Source organism: Anopheles arabiensis, chromosome X, assembly GCF_016920715.1.
Source record: "Anopheles arabiensis isolate DONGOLA chromosome X, AaraD3, whole genome shotgun sequence".
Taxonomy (NCBI): Eukaryota; Metazoa; Arthropoda; class Insecta; order Diptera; family Culicidae; genus Anopheles; species Anopheles arabiensis.
The window spans coordinates 12663156-12681031 of NC_053519.1; the positions used below are offsets into that span (position 1 = coordinate 12663156).

The 17876-nt window shown below is 46.4% G+C and overlaps 1 protein-coding gene across 1 annotated transcript in view; it reads left to right on the forward strand.

Annotated features, from left to right (window-relative positions):
- Positions 1-17876, forward strand: part of LOC120906840 (octopamine receptor Oamb-like) — a 109098-nt gene that overhangs the window by 42940 nt on the left and 48282 nt on the right. The window contains exon 2 of the mRNA XM_040318919.1: positions 13981-15282. The gene's annotated coding sequence lies outside the window, so the exon portion shown is untranslated. The remainder of the gene's footprint in view (positions 1-13980; positions 15283-17876) is intronic.

Below are 17876 nucleotides of genomic sequence, written 5' to 3' on the forward strand. Positions count from 1 at the left end.
CGTGTTGGATTGCTTTGGCCAGAGGTTCCTGGCCATGGTATTGAAAAAATGTGGATAATTTTTTTTGCCAATTTTGACGCTTTTAAGCTGAGCACAGATTTTATCGCTGAGCAGTCTGAAAAGCGCCGGCAGAAACGATGGCTTTTTGTACCCAACATCCATCCCCCACCCGTCCCCCGTCCTCCACACACAAAATATCTTTTATCACAATAGATAAATAATGCTCTTGTTTTGCGCTTCGCTAGCCTGCAGGTATGGGGCAAATGGTGCTAACGCTTCGGCAGGAGGAGGCGAACGCAAAATGTTGCTTCTTCGCTCCGGCCGTCAAAAATACAAAAGTGGAAGGAGCCATTCAGCAGCTGGCGCGTGTGCGTTTGCCCTTCTGTGTGTGTGTGTGTGTGTGTGTGTGTGTGTGTGTGTGTGCGTGGTTGGAAGATTCTTCTCAAATAGGCATCGGTATCACATTTCTCCAAATAAGCAGCACTTTTGTGTGTGATGCAGTAAATTGAACACCATCCGCCTCCTCCACTCTTCTTGTGGCTACACAGTTGTTGTTGTTGTTGCCGCTTCACTTACTGTAACACAAATCCCTCTCTTGCGTGCGTGTAGGAGTAAATCCGGTGCGCGCGCCCTTCGTGAGATTACGGTCATGTAATCCCCCCCCGCCGGTGCGCCCGCAGAGTGAGCGGAGATTCGAACTCGAGTCGATTCGGTTACGCAAGGTCAGGCGCTCTTCTCCGCTTGACCGTTTGCCGCCAGCGGCTCCGCTCAGCTTAATCTCGATGTAGTTCTCCCCTTCCCAGCCCATGCTTTCAAGTGACCGTACAGTCAAAGCTTGCGACAGCATACAAACTTTGTAGAAGCAGCAGAAGTAAAAGAAAACTCTATTTCAGGGAAAAATATGCAGCCCGCGCTTTACCTTTCGCTTGAAGCAGATGAGCCTTCGGGACAGTTTTCAAAGAATTCTAAGTAATATCGAATTGATCTTGAGAGTGGCTCAGGGAGGGTGAGATAAAGTGTGTGTGAGAGAGAGAGAGAGAGAGAGAGAGAGAGAGAGGAAGAGAGAAAAGGGAAAAATACAAGCAAATAAATACCGATAAGTCCCACAACGCCTCATGCATCGAGCGTGCGCGTCAATACAGGCACGAGGAAAGTAGTTGTTCGGCATAGGAAAATTCCGCTTCCATTCACCACGCGTGCCGAGTTTTATTTTCATCTTCTGCCCAAACCCACCCCCCCCCCGCATACAGCAAGCGAGCATTCTAGAATCCTTGGCGGGCTGGCGGGCGGGCTGCAGCATCTGATGGCAACATATCCGATGAGCGATGAAAGTATCGGATGTTGCTACACACCGCCTACACACACACACACACATACACCGGTGCTTTACCAGTGGTGAAGAAGCAGTGTGCGCGGAGTGCGGGGGTTGGCATGAATTTCAAGTGAAAATCAATCACCACTCCTCGAACGACTTGGGGAGGAGGACAAGCGCCCAAGGGAACGGCAAGTGCACAGGTGGCACGGCGAACCACGGACTTGCAAGAAATCCCAAGAATATGTTTGCCTACGATTCGGAGGCGCTAGGGAGCTAGCTGTAGAGCGGACAGCGGGAAGACGAAAGAAAATCGTAGGGAACAGGAAGAAGAAGAAGAAGAACAAGAAGAAAAAAGCAAGCTCCCCTAAAAGCGTTTCCCTCAGCAGCATGTTTGGCGATTGATGTGAAGTAATATGAAAGAAACCGACAGGCGAAACTCACTGCCATGGCAAAAGGGTGGGGGGGGGAGAGAGTGCGTGGGGGGGGGAAAGGTGGAACCAATTTAGAAAAATCCTGATCCACCTCCTCCCAACTCGCCCTCCCTCCGCATCGTGTTTATATCGCGATTCATCAACTTAATTTCCCGACAATCTTCATGCTTTCTCTCGCCCTTGCTGGGACGGGTGGATCGGTTTAGTGGCTGGGGAGGAGAACAAACAGTGCGAACGACAAATTCACTCCTGCAGCATTCTCCTGCTGGGCAAACAAAATTTCTTCCCCCTCCCCCCACCCCCTTCACCTCACCCTTCTTCGCTTTCCCCCCCAGGCTGACGGTACAATCGTTATCATCTGGCCCCGTTTGATAACGTTTGTCTGCGATTTTGCCTGCGCCAGCGACTCCCGACTTGCGTAGCGATTCCATTGTGGTCTACCATTGTGCGTGAGCATTCTGTGTGCGAAGGTGTGTGTGGCAAAACGGAGGGGGAGGAGAGGCAGATTTGGTATTCGCTCCGAGCCGCCCGGGTCCCGTTTGTTTATTCTAGCTGCGCTCCTCACAAACCCCCCCCCCCACCTGCAAATACCACCGAGCGCACCGGGGATCGCTGCTGGGTGAAATTTTCCCAGTGTCAAGGGATGGGGGTTGGTGGGTTTGGTTTGGCTTTTGATTCAATTGTGAAGGTATTTGAAAATATTGCAAAGCGTACCTACGTCATCAGTTTTCCCCCTTTGGCCCGGGGAGTCCGGCGTGCTGTGGAATGAGTACAATTGACGTGTGCTAAAAGCAATGGGCATAGGGTTCATGCGAGTCATATTTACAATGTGTGCGGGGTATTTTTCTACATTTTGACTATTTTCACTTTGCCAGGCAGATTTGCATGCTTCGTTATTTTACACGTAAACGGCTGTAAACGATTTGGTTCACATATTTCCATGTGTATTAGGGGTGAGGACTTGAGCTTTACAAACAGAAAATCATTGGAACCAAAGCTCTATATTCTAAACTAGTTAAGGCCCGGTAAAATCTCCCGTTTTTCAAAGTTTACATGTTCAGTAGCAGCAACCATAACTCAAACACCTATTTTTTGTAATAAATGTAAGATCGAACTACAAAAATATTAGTGTTGGGTAATTCAGATTCAGTATCATGAATCTGAATGCATCTGTGGAATGATTCAATGAATCTGAATCCCGATTTTAAAGATTCATGAATTTCGAATGATTCATTAATCTCGAAAGATAAATTAATCTTAAAAGTTTCATGAATCTCAAAAGTTTCTTATATCTAGAAAGATTAACGAATCGCTTGGGATTCATGACTCTCTAAGGATTAATAAATCGCTAAAATTTATAAAGCTTGAGCTTTTAATTCTTCTTCTTTTTGGCGTAGCAACCTACGTGGTCATGCAAGCCTATACAGGCTTTTGAGACTTCTTGCAAAGTACCACGCGGTTGAACCGACAACGGGCAAGTTGTAGGTGGGATTGGACAAATTCAATATTTTGGAGATCATACATCTCTAAAGATACATGAATCCCACGAGATATATGAATTTTAAAGGATTTATGAATATTATAGAATCATGAATCTTAAAAGATTCATGCATCATTGGAGATTAATGAATCTTTGGAGATTCATGAATATTTAGAGAATCATGAATCTTTGAAGGCTCATGAATCTTTGAAGGTTCGTTAATCTTTACAGATTCAGGAATCTTTGAAGATTCGTGAATCTTTAGAGATTCATAAATCTTTGAAGATTCGACTCGAGATTCGAATCACTCATCACTGAAGATTCATATGAATGAATTTCAACGAAAGATTCATGAAACCCAACACTAAAAAATATGATATCGCACGTGGTTCGAAATTCTGTTTCTACTCTTTTTTTGAATTATGTTTCATACGTTTCATAAGTAATAGATGCTTCGAACAAATTCAATGTAAATTTTCCCGGTCTCTAATTTCAAGAGGGTCATTGCAAAAACGCCATAAAAAATAATTTTACTGTCCTGAAACAGGTTTTGAAGTATTAAATGGAATTGGAATTGGTGATCATATCTCTTCCTACAATTATTCCAACAGTGTAGCTATAAAATTCCGATCTATACTGTTATAGAAAAAGATGGTTCAACACTGTTATAGCCATCCCAGATCAATGAGCCAAATTCGCGTTTATATGCAAACTACATTATTTGCTCTTGCCGCCCCACCTCATTCAGATTTTGCGTTAAATTTCACGTAACCTTAATTATAGCGTGGTAGTTCGTAACCAACACCATCAATAGAACGATCATCTGATCTCTCTTGATAGATACCGTCGGAAGAGTATCCTTGTTTCGCAAGGACATCCTGAAAGAGGTAGCTCTTCCCGCCCGCGAGTAAATCGTTGTGAAAATGCAACTTTAGCTTTCAAGCCATCAATACTCCCGCCGCTTTCTCGCTCAAAATTTCAGCAAGGCTTTTTAGCATATGGCCGCTTAGGGTCTCTCGCCTACATCTACTTCTTTTTCCTTGTCCCGACTCAGCCAATAATGCGGAGTAGTAGATTTTAGGGTACACTCCTACATCTCCGCCGTCTTGGATACATCTTCCCATTTACAAGATATTCTGTACCACACTTATCTGCCGATGACGACGGTGTATGTAGTACTCGAGGTGCCTAAGCACCATAAATAAGTATGGTTGGCTTTATGAATGATTGAATTGATTGGTATATCAACCATTTCACATTTAAGCTATTTTGTATAATTTTCAAACATGTTTTTTAAAATATTGTCTTGAATATCTTGATCTTTTTTTGGATATAAAAATCATTATATCCAATACCATGTCATCTCAAATCGGTTTGTGCAAACAAAAAATCTAAGTAATGATTGCCATCAGCAACGTGCATTCCTTAGAGAGCTCTGCTCTCACCTCTCTCTCTCTCTCTCTCTCTCTCTCTCCCTCTCTCTCTCTCTCTCTCTCTCTCTCTCTCTCTCTCTCGCTGAATGTTTGTTCTCACGTCATTGTGGGGATTTTCGATTTTATATGTAGCGAGACAATAGGACAAGCCATAATTAAATGTCAACTAGGGTAAATGTACCTATAGTGGTGGTAGTACCAATAGTGGTGGTATTGCACTAAAATGCGATTCATACGGCAAATTACAAGTAATTAAGTTATTTACGTTAGTGTGAAATGTTCTTTAGCCTTTTACAAAGGGTTTCAAAGTTAAATGGGGCCATTCCGTTAATTAGTGACCGAAAAATCCATTATTTTGTGAAATGTGTCAACATTTTTCCAAAATCCTTAGGATTTCATAACGAAACTCATTTTTCTGTTAACGTTCTAAATGACCACATGACCACGTAATTTTTAGTTTTTCAACATAACTGTTATGAAATGTTATTGTTTTACTAAAATTATTTGCCTTTTGACCATATTTATGCATTTTTAAGTGTTTTTTACCATAGTGCCATTATAGGTACACAAAACAGGCATGTTCCTATAGTGGTTATAGTTATAAAATCAATAAATACAGGTCATTTTAGATTTTTTCAAGGATATTTTTGCTATGTCGTACTGTTTTCACTAAAATAAGCAACAGAAATGAGTTTTATGTAGGTAATTTATCAAAAACAGGCCAAAATTCGCTTATATGGCTGAATGAAAAATTGACTTCAAATCAAGCACACTCTTCCGGGTGTAGGTTTACGACAGGTGTGATGCAGTACTTTAGTCAATAGTTTCATTGATCAAATTTATACATTTTTTTACGATCAAATTGCGCAAGAAACCTGTATTATGGCAGTAATCCTTGCTATTGATACGAAAACAGCTTCGAAACTAAGTTTCATTGATATTATACACCGTTTTTGATGCATCTTTGTTTACCACCACTATAGGAGCACAATACGACGGCTATAGGAACCATACCACCATTATAGGCACAACGAAGCAGTCACAAAAATATGTATTTTTTCGTAATTTTGATGTATTTCATGATAAAAATGGTTGTGATTGCGAAGATAAAACATATTCCAACTGTTATGTGTAAAAATATTCAGAAATTATCCTTCCTGACACTTTAAATCCATTAAAACACATCGGTACCGCTACAAATTGCACCACTATTGGTACGTTTACCCTAATCATTTTAACCGGGTCAATTCTAATTGTCAAACGTTGGACTGTTCACTGTTGCTGCAGTGCAGTAAAACGAAACCAACTACATCAAAGTCAGTGTGATTCTTGTTCCAGAGAACATGGTTTATTGGTCACTTTGGTTTCTGTTCAATTTGACAGTTGGCACAGCAGTGTGACTGCTGAACTCATATTTTAGTGGGAGAAATATAATATTGTGAACCAGTTAAAAGTACATCGCAGTCGTCAAAATCAATATTTCCGGCGTCTCGTAGCGTTACATGACTTGGAAAACCCTGTAAACAATGAATGAAGTGCCGAAATGAAAGCAAGAGATTTAAAAGTTTAACTGGAATTGATGAAAATTGCAGCAAAAGGGGGGAAAAAGTACCAAAAGTAGCAAAAGTCTAAAAAGAATGGAATGAAATGGTATGAACAAAAACGGCAACACGATGGCACACGATGAAATCAAGTAAGCAATCGTTGCCAAATCTTTCGTTCAGTGCCGATGGCAAAGAAACGTGGGGAGTACAAAAAAAAGAGTGAAAAGGATGAGTTTTTCCTTTCGCACAGAGCGGTTCCTTTTCTTTGCGTTTTCCCATATTAAGCACCCACTCACACTGTTCGCCAGGAAAGGCAGCTCCAGAGCCATTGCTGCTGCTGCTGCTGCTCCTGTTGGCTATGTGTCACACCCTGAGCCTGTGTGTGTGTGGGTTACGTATTATAAAGAGTTGCTTGCAGCCCCCGGGGGGAGGAAAAATCCGTTTGTTCTCTACCTATTTCAGCCGATTTTCCAGCCGTTCACACGGCAGCGGCAGCAAAGGGGAATTGGGCAATGCAATGGGGCAGGGGGGGGGGCGTTGTGGCTTTCTTCGGCTTAATTGTGTCTTGCTGGTTTGCTGGTGGTGATTGGTGGAGGCTGCCATTGGCAGACGCAAATACATTCGATTTGAGCAAAAGCTTGTGCCAGTCGGGGCAGAAAAAACGGGTAAATGGAACGTGGTGTGGTGGGGCAGAAATTCAATCTGTTTCCACCGGAGGCAGTAGGCGAAAAGGTGCTGCCAGTGACACTACGGGGAGGGGGCGGAGTTGGTGAGGGCCGGTTTGTGGCGAGGGCGTTTCTCGATAATCAGCTTCAGAAATAGATAAAGAAAATGTAAAGAATTGGCAAATTTAATGGGGTAGGAGTGTTGAAAACCCCATTCCACCCCTTTCCTCCCTACACCTTCCTCATCTGCCTCTTCCCACCCTTCCACTCCTCCACCACCTGCTGCTCATCGAAGCGAGAAATAGATTCAGCTCTGCCAGCTGTTTCGCCCGAAGCTTCGCCACGCGGTCCGCCGCCAGAATCGACTTTGTAGTACGACGCTGGCCGCAGGGAGCATCTCCCGTTTGCCCCGCTTGCCCCAGAAAGGGAAGGATTCGGCGGTGTGAAATGGGAAGGAAGATGGAAAACTGTTCGCCAAACACAAAGCGTCGAACGAAATTGTGCAAAGTAAGCAACGCAAATGCGAATGCACAGAGGGAATGAATAAGGGAAAGAAAGAAAAGGAAAAACACCCCGTGAGCTAGCAGCGGCCGAGTGCAATGGAATGGAAAATTATTGTTTCTTCCCGCGCATTTTCCAATGCGTGTTATGTTACCAGGAGGGAAGAAGAAAGGGGAAAAGGGGTACAATAGGCACAGTGCAGCCGTTTCGCCAGCAAAACTGAAAAGGAGGCACACAAATGGAGCGTCCGGTTGGAAAAGTTTCTTAACAAGCTACATTTTACCTCTGGCTTGCATACCTTGCAGGCGCAACGACTTTAAAAAAAAACAAATCCAAACAAACTGCTTTTAACGGCGTTTTCATGGGTTGAACCGCTTTCAAACGGGGTTTTAACGGCATTTTCGAGACGTTGCGGTTTTCCCACAGTAAATCAACGAAAAGCAAAGAATAAAGGCGTCCGATCAGTGTTTCAATCGTGCATGGCGAGGGAAGCAATGTCACACAGTGGTCCGTTTTCGGCGATTGCTGGCTTTTCTTTTTATTTGCGTTGATCAAACCGTTTCTTATCAGTTCGTTTCGATGATTTGTTTCACCTCCGCCACGTCACAGCGTTGTTCCTTCTTCTGCTGTATGTGTGTATCCCCGTCAACCTCCATTGCCCCCTAACGAAGGTCATTAGGTGTGTGTGTGCTTGTGTGTGTGCCTGTGTGCATGTATGACGTAGATGGAGCCAAAGGTAGACAACCTGGGACAATTTTAACGCGTTCGCTTTGTGCGACTTGGTGCGGCTCGTCTTCGCTCATTACATCACCCACAGAGACAAGTCAGCGTTGGAGAGTTTCGTATCGGGGGAGAAGGTGGAGGTCAGAGTGCAGCCTTTCTGCTGTGTCGGTTTTCCATCAGCGATTTCGCATCTCGAGCACCCGGGCTAATGATAATTGATACCGTTGGGCTTTCGGCAGACAGGCAGAGAGGCAGAGGCGCAGAGGTGTACACGCCGGGCTGATGGATTCAGCGTGGCGCTGGCCCACCGGTGCACGTGGCCGTCCACACTGCGAAGGACAAAATTGAGGGGCAGCGGGGCTGCGGAGGCTACGGCAGAGAATGGAAAATAAATCATCCGACCCTTATCTCGAGACAGCGAAACGCGAGAAAATGCAGGCGAAGAAAACTCAAACTCACCGGTGTGATAACGGTTTCGGGGGACCAGGGAGCGAGCGAGCGAGCGAGGTGCTTTTGCGCACCTTTTTTGTTCGCATGCAGGCAGCTGAGGCGGATGGTGGAGTTGTGCCGGGGGGGGGGGGGGTGAAACGTTATTATACGGTCCATTTTTCTAGGACACATTGTTACAGCAAGGCACAGGAAGGGCACAGCGACAGCAGGGAAAGGAAGGAAAAAAAAGGTCCGAAAAAGGAAAAAAGTTTCCAATTGGAGAAAATGAGAATGATACCAGAGCTGGGGGGTCGGGGTGCGGCGTCAGGAAGAAGACGAAGGTGAGTGTTGGGAGGAAAAACATGGGCACAAATATTTTTTTTCGGCTAGCGCTGGCCCGGACCATTATCCTTATCATTGTCATCGGTCCAGCAGCAGTACCCGCGAGCCGTATGTCTTTCCTTCCTTTCCTTGCTGACGCTGCTCCGCCCCTAGCGCCTAGAAAGACGTATTTCCTCATCTGTGAAACTGTGCGACGCGGGAAGATTTGTACCGACCGAGGTGTGTTAACGGACGAGCGTCCAACGACGAACGAGCCCTTGGAAACGCTTCGAAGGCTTTTCACGGTCACCGGAAATCAGACTAAAGGAGAGGTGCGCACGTGTGTGCGTGTGTGCGAGGCAAGTATGGTGCAAAATCATTTTTTATCCTCTGCTTGGTTCGTCACCCACCTTCATCACCTTTACTTTAGCGCTTCTTGCTCCGATATGAAAAGAGTGTTGGAAGTAAAAAAAAAAAAAACAGAAACAAAAATGCAAACTAAATAATAAATATGAAGGAACGTTTTGTTGTTTCGCGTGTGATTCCGGCTGTCTTAATCTAGACTAGTGACGTGCTTTCTGGAGCGCATACACGACTCCGATCCAACTCCGGTTATTGTTAGTCCGAATCCGACTCCTGCCAAACCGGAACCATCAGTTTCTCCCAGAGTCGAAGTCGGAGTCATCCAGAGTCAGAGTTGTCTGAAATAGACATCGTTTAAAGTAGAAGTCGTCCGAAGTCAGAGTCGACCGGGGTCAGCCGGAATCAGAATCGAACTGGAAACGGAGTCGCTCGGGGTCGCCCTTGGGCTTGGGGCCGCCCTTTCCGTCTTTAGCTTTACACGTGCACTTAAACAGCAAACAGGACTTTGTTTCTAAGAATAGCTTAGAGACGAAAGCAATGCTTTGTGACAGCATCGTTGAGCCTTCGTCTCCGGATGACTCCGACTCCGGATGACTCCTAACGACTCCAGATAAAGCTGGACGGACCTATCTTCCAGAGTTCGTTCCGAAATGTTGGGAATTGGACTTCGTCTCAGGATGACTCCGACTCCGGAGAATGCTGGTTGGACCTATCTTCCGGAGTTGGTTCCGAAATGTTGGGAATTGGACTTCGTCTCCGGATGACTCCAACTCCGGATGACTCCTAACGACTCCGGATAATGCTGGTCGGACCTATCTTCCGGAGTTGGTTCCAAAATGTTGGGAATTGGACATTGTCTCCGGATAACTCAGACTCCGGATGACTCCTAACGACTCCAAATAATGCTGGTTGGACCTATCTTCCAGAGTTCGTTCCGAAATGTTGGGAATTGGACTTCGTCTCAGGATGACTCCGGCTCCGGAGAATGCTGGTTGGACCTATCTTCCGGAGTTGGTTCCGAAATGTTGGGAATTGGACTTCGTCTCCGGATGACTCCAACTTCGGATGACTCCTAACGACTCCGGATAATGCTGGTCGGACCTATCTTCCGGAGTTGGTTCCAAAATGTTGGGAATTGGACTTTGTCTCCGGATAACTCAGACTCCGGATGACTCCTAACGACTCCAAATAATGCTGGACGGACCTATCTTCCAGAGTTCGTTCCGAAATGTTGGGAATTGGACTTCGTCTCAGGATGACTCCGACTCCGGAGAATGCTGGTTGGACCTATCTTCCGGAGTTGGTTCCGAAATGTTGGGAATTGGACTTCGTCTCCGGATGACTCCAACTTCGGATGACTCCTAACGACTCCGGATAATGCTGGTCGGACCTATCTTCCGGAGTTGGTTCCAAAATGTTGGGAATTGGACATTGTCTCCGGATGACTCAGACTCCGGATGACTTCTAACGACTCCGGATAATGCTGGTCGGACCTATCTTCCGGAGTTGGTTCCGAAATGTTGGGAATTGGACTTCGTCTCCGGATGACTCCAACTCCGGATGACTCCTAACGACTCCGGATAATGCTGGTCGGACCTATCTTCCAGAGTTGGTTCCGAAATGTTGGGAATTGGACTTCGTCTCCGGATGACTCCAACTCCGGATGACTCCTAACGACTCCGGATAATGCTGGTCGGACCTATCTTCCGGAGTTGGTTCCGAAATGTTGGGAATTGGACATTGTCTCCGGATAACTCAGACTCCGGATGACTCCTAACGACTCCAAATAATGCTGGACGGACCTATCTTCCAGAGTTCGTTCCGAAATGTTGGGAATTGGACTTCGTCTCAGGATGACTCCGACTCCGGAGAATGCTGGTTGGACCTATCTTCCGGAGTTGGTTCCGAAATGTTGGGAATTGGACTTCGTCTCCGGATGACTCCAACTCCGGATGACTCCTAACGACTCCGGATAATGCTGGTCGGACCTATCTTCCGGAGTTGGTTCCGAAATGTTGGGAATTGGACTTTGTCTCCGGATAACTCAGACTCCGGATGACTCCTAACGACTCCAAATAATGCTGGACGGACCTATCTTCCAGAGTTCGTTCCGAAATGTTGGGAATTGGACTTCGTCTCAGGATGACTCCGACTCCGGAGAATGCTGGTTGGACCTATCTGCCGGAGTTGGTTCCGAAATGTTGGGAATTGGACTTCGTCTCCGGATGACTCCAACTTCGGATGACTCCTAACGACTCCGGATAATGCTGGTCGGACCTATCTTCCGGAGTTGGTTCCAAAATGTTGGGAATTGGACTTTGTCTCCGGATGACTCAGACTCCGGGTGACTTCTAACGACTCCGGATAATGCTGGTTGGACCTATCTTCCAGAGTTGGTTCCGAAATGTTAGGAATTGGACTTCGTTTGCGGATGACTCCTAACGACTCCAGATAATGCTGGTCGGACCTATCTTCCAGAGTTGGTTCCGAAATGTTAGGAATTGGACTTCGTCTGCGGATGACTCCGACTCCAGAGAATGCTCGTCGGACATATCTTCCGGAGTTAGTTCCGAAATGTTGGGAATTGGACCGGATTGGACTCCAGACTATTGCCAACTTTACCCATCACTAATCAAGACAATGTATGTCCTCGGCTCGGTGTGTGCTCCATTTACAACGAAGCCACGTACGAAGGCGTAGGTAGATATCACGAATCGAGCCCCGAAACCCTTCGAGAATAAACGTATTGGCAAGGACCTCAGCGCAACTCGCTCGAAATCACGTCGGACACCGCTGGGAGCACGAAGCGCGAATAAAAACTGTCCCCATAGGATGCTGACTTCGGTAGGGGGAAGGAGTGTACTTCCATCCCCACCTTCATCAGGTTGTTGTATTTGGGGCTGGCAAATCCTGGGACCCGGGGATGAAAACGGAAAGGGAAATAGACAATCTGTGGACGGGTTTCAAAGGTCGTCCCGGGTGCCCAATCCTTTCGAGGTAGGCCGGCTGGGAGGGAGTGGGGGGGGGGGAGAATGGAAGCGAGGGAGTTTGGAGCTGAAGTGGTGGAAAAATAAATTCTCCCAGGTTAGTGATTTGCCCCTCTTTGATAGTACTCGTAGGAGGGTTGGAGAGGGATTCACGACAGGAGTAAAGGGGCGAATGGGGCTCGTACCAGCACACCTGACACGCCGTCGGGGACGGGTGGTTTTTTTCCTATTCCACCAGCCCCCCCCCCTTACACCGATCCACACCCTGCACATTCCGCACAAATTGTAATATTCATGATTTTTGGCATGTTTTTGCTTCTTGTTGTTCGGATTTTGGGATGTTTCAGCACCGACGCTACGTGCCACCTGGGCAAGCAAGGTTGACATTGTGGAAGGGTGAATGTAAAATGGGCCGAGGTGACACCAGAAAAAGGAAAAGAAACAAACCCCGTTGCCGCTTCCCTTTGAATTCTGGTCGAAAAATGTATCTTTCCCCGTGCCCGTTTCGCTCGCATATTTTGTTGCCTGCCCGCGCTCGTTCGATTTGCGTTATTTTTGGTTGCATGTAAACAGCCGTAACAAATGCACGCGTAGGTGCAAAAAAGGGGTTTTTTTCGCAAAAGGGGGGGACAGCTGGGAATTTTAAGGACTTCCCTTCGGCCTCCCAAACCACCACCGCCGGCTCAACCAACTAGGGATTCAAAATCGGAAAAAAGGGGTAGGGTTTTTTTTTCATTCCGGGTAGGTCCCACGAGCAGTTCGCGAACGTCAGCTGGTCGCGTTATGGCTGGTTGTGGGGTTGTGCGAAGAAGCATTGGAGAGGGAGCAGGAGTTCATTGTTCGCCCGGTGACTTCCATCAGACGCGCTGTTCTTGACGTTTTTGGTTCGCTTGGAATAGTGCTCAACTAGGTTCGGAAGATTCGAGATGAAGTTCTGCTGGGTTCTGATGTGTCACACGGGATGATCTAAGTATTTGTTTGTAAAAATCTTCTTATCAAGAGTTTGACAGTAGATAGGGACGCCAGCAGCAACCAATTTCAAACGGTGCCAGCTGTCACAGCAGCCGAGTATCTTGTTGTGATAAAAAATGCAAAGAACTCCTGATCGAAGCTGTCAATAAAGCGTGAAGTCCTGAGCTCCAATAACAGCGACATCCTGCAAAACGGCTTCAGGTGCAGGTACGGTTAGAATACTATCGGGTGACCTGGATTTGTTCTGACAGCTTCCAGCGTGCATATCATGGCTCGATATCCGGTTAAACCAAAAAAAAAGGAGCTCTGTACTGAGCCAGCAGCTAAGTGAGCAGAAGTTCTCGAATCTCACACTCACCAAATCCCCGGGACAGCAGTTGATCCGCAGCGCGGTAGACGCCGTTTGCAGCATGGATCGTTTGCTAAAATCCCCAGACTATTCAGTGCTTCTAGCACGTGTCCCCCCACTGCTTCGCACGAAACACTTCCGGCTCTTTGCCACTCGGCTCGATCGCTACACGCTAGCAAAGAGTGCTGTCTCTCTCAAAAATCAACCTCAAACTGTCTAACCGATTATTTCTCATTTTTCTTCTTCTTGCTCTCTTTTACAGGACACACCGGAGGAAGCAGAAATTGCTGCGTAAGAGGCGGACGTGAGTGAATTTTTCACGCCTCAAAAGCATACCGGCCAGCAGGGATCGGCAGGGCGCGCGCGGGCACATCCTCCAGGCACGTTTCGCCAATGGAGCCCATTTTGTTAGGGAGCCCGGGTAGCAAGGGATACTCTTGAGATAACGTTTTTTTTGTGTCTTTCAGCTCGTGAGTTTTATTTTACTTTTATTGTGAATTTTATTTTTCGCTCTAGTGCAGCTTTCTCCCACAGCTAGTGCTAAATGAACTCGTTCCCCGTCCCTAGTTTTGGAACTGTTTGGGTAGGGGGGGGGGAATCGCACAGGTCGTACAGGTGCAAAGACTTTGGGTGTAGGGGGAATGGTTTTTGGTGGCTTCGCTGGAAACCAGCGACACAGTGCCAGGCGACAGTTCTGGGAGGGCTGAGTGTGACAGACCCTTTTGGTGTAGTGCAGAGTGAAATATAGAGTGACTAGCTGTGGAAGTGGTTCCAAGTGCGGAAGAAGAACGTCCAATTGTGATGGTCTTAAGAATGTTTGGAAAAAAACAACTGTTCAAACTACAATAATATAAGACAAACAGACAAACAAAAACACTGACACAGGCTTACGAGTGGCGTCAAAGTCAGCAAAACACACACACGCACACAAACACGGCTTACGGCGGGAGTGAAAAGTGTGAACTCGAGTGGTGCAATAATAACGGCGAAGCACGATGGCACGACGGCAGCAAACCATCGATGAAATATTTCATAACTCATAAGAGCGACGCCACACTGCACTAAGCAACTCTCGCGCGAGCGCGCTCGCGTCCCACAACTGTCAACGTCAGCCGCCGTCTTCGCAGTGACTGCCGTATTGCAAGATTCGGTAGAAGAACCGATCAGTGCGAGTGCTCACGGTGGGTGCGGGTGCGCGGGTACGCTGAAGGAGTGCTGCCAGCGAACGCCAATCTTCAAGCCGGATTGAGTGAAACAACACCGTTCGGCGACACAACAACAGCAGCAGCAGCAAGGCGCCAAACACAGGTGGCCGGCGTGGTTGGCGGGGCGAGAACACAAAAAGTGCTTCCGTGTCGGAATTCCTTCCGATTTGTCAGCGGTTTTTGTTGCGCTGTTGTGTTCGATTGCTACCGCACATACTCCCCCCCCGCACTTACACCCCCAACCCACCCACACAGCCAGCGGAAGCAGAAGAAGAAGTCCACTCTCTGGGCCGTTCGCCAGCAACAACCCTAAGCAGTGTGGGAGGGCGCGCGAGGGTGTGTGCGAGTGTGAGTGAGTAAGTGTGTGTGTGTGTGTGTGTATGCTGCTGCCAGCGCTGCTGCTACTGCCGCCGCCGTTGCCGTTGCTAGAGTCGTTTGAATGGCTTACGGGGCGAGTACGGCGAGCGTGAACCAACTGCTGCTGCTGCTGCTGCCACGACCGCAAAATGGCTAGATTCTACCAGACGGCTACATTCGGCAAACTGTTTCACAATTGGATCGAAGGTAGGTTTATGCCTGTGTGTGTGTGTGTGTCTGTTTGCGAAAGGGTTTGTTCCCCTGTTTTGCGCTATGATTATTTTATCCCTTTGTGTAGAGCTTGTGTGCCAGAGAGAGAGAGACAGAGAGAGAGAGAGAGCGAGAGAGAGAGAGCGAGAGAGAGAGATAGAGAGAGAGAGGGAAAGAGAGAAAAGCTCACGGACTCGCCGTATTTTATCGATCGATAGCGGACGGCGTACGATCGATTAGGAAACAGTCATCCTGACAGCTGTCAAACCAAACTACTGGGGCCGGGATCGGGATAGCTGAGATGAATAGTTGATAAGGTTCGGCTAGTGATTTATGTAATTTCTTTGCGCCCAGCCAGCCAGAAAGGTCTCGAACCGGATAATCTCATCTTCGCGGTACATCTCCCCCCCCCCTTGCCCCCATCTCATGCTCCTAAAGCTCGTTTTTCGTGGTAAAAGGTTTTATCGTTTGCTATTTATTGCTGATTGATAAATATTTAGTCGACTGTTAAGCAAGTCGACTTTGATGCGTTTGTTGAGATTTCGGAGTAATATCGTTGATATTCTTTCCTCACAGGTCGTTGATATACAGCAAGACTCGATGTTGGACGTGGAGTTGAGTTTCATAGAAATTTGATCTTGCTGAAGTAGTAGAATATAATTACACAGAATTTGTACATCAACCGAAAGCAGTTTCTTGTCGGAAGGATCGATGGATTCATGTTGACAAACCAAAAGCTAGTAAGCCTTGACAGCTAGAAATTGATAGAATACGACACGATTGGTGGTTCTGTTGCTTTCTTTAGGCCAGTACGGGCACATACAAAAAGTTGAGGAATTGTATTTTCAACTAAGTATAGACAGAGAATATCCCCAGTAAGGTTCTTATTGCACCAGACGAAATAGCATACAATAGACAAAACCTAGAATCGTCACTGTTCCCAAAACTAACGACATCGAGAAAAAACGCACTGTAAATTGTTTTGATTGTAGGGTGCCGTAGGGCACAGACAGAGGTCTGCTTTTTACGCCATTTTCTGCCAGATCTGCCTTTTTGTTGGATGGAATTGTTCGTCAACTAGTAGCTAGTAAAGCAGCACGAACGTTGGCGTAGTTATATGTCTAGCGACATAAGCTAGATGAGTATTTATCTTCTTAGTTTCTTGGAGACAATGCCACCGCAATCTTATGCATGTGACTTTTAACGTTATTTTATCTTATAACTATGCGGCTTTAACACAGAACCTTGCCATGGTGGAATTGGTTCCGTTCCGTGATGACCCATCCCATGGTTAATCTCGGCCAGGAGGCAGAAGGCCAAGGATAACAAACTGATTAAAGATCGACAGGATAAGATTGAAAGCGCGTTTATAGCCAAGCAAGACGCAGGCAATATCTGCTACTGGGATGTCGTAAACGGTGATATCGTGCACCAGTATTGAGCTCATAAACATGTAATGATATAGATTTCATTTGTTTTGCTCCTTCTTCAGCGCATCATTCTAGTGCCAACTGTTTATGCCGGCTGCAACAAGCTCACAAGGATCTTACTAACATTTTACCTCTTTTTTTAATTTATTTCATACATGTCCACGTTTGTGAAAGGTTTCACTAAATGTGACGTAGTACTTTATCTTTATGGATGGAAGCCACGGCCTAAAATCGCCCGACCCATTGAAATCCTCTTCTAACTGGAGGCATAAATATAGTTTTCTGTTACCAATGCTCCATTATGGTTCAAGTACCAGAAAAGAATTACAGTGGGTCTTCACGTAACGAATTTAATCCGTTCCAGAGCATCAGGCAAGCTACTCGTTACGTGGAAGGCTCTTTTCCACATAATTTATATAAAACCCACGCCTTTCTGAAAAGATGTGGAGCATGGGTGAAATTTGTTCTCTGAATCTAATAAATTTCGAAGAAAGAACTATTTTCATTCTACTTCAATAATGATAAAAGCTTTCAAACGGAATTTCATGCCATGTACCAGCCGACACTTAAAATAGTCACAACAAGTATTAAGTTAAACGCTGAAGTATGCTTGGAAAATGGTCTCTCTTTCAATATTTTCATAACTTTATCTTCAAACTTCAATGACAGCTGAATCATAGCTGTAATCGAACCGTTAAGACAACCCAACAAAAGCGCAGAAACTTGTCTTGTGTCTGTCTGGGCAATGCCACTGCTACTGCTCTCGCGTCATTCAAAACCAGCCGCTGCACAAGTGTAACATCTGCAGGGCATTTAGCGTCCTGTCGCTCATAACAACCGAAAAAATACGACCTTCTCAATAGCGTGAAAAAACAGTTTCCTCCACTGTTCTATTCCATTTGGTCTTTCTGTGCCGACAAAAAAAAAAAAAAACAAATCGCACACGCGGCCCATTATTACGTGCGATAAAATTCGTCGATCGGGAACGGTCCATTTCGCTCACGGCTCGTTAAACGGCACCGGCGATGTTGCACACACACACACACAGCACTATGAGCGAGTAACCGCTAGTAACCGGAAGTACTTGGCCAAGAGGAAGAACGGGGCGCGACGACGGTGCAACAGAAATAAAGTCTTACCCACGCGCCCCCACACGTGACA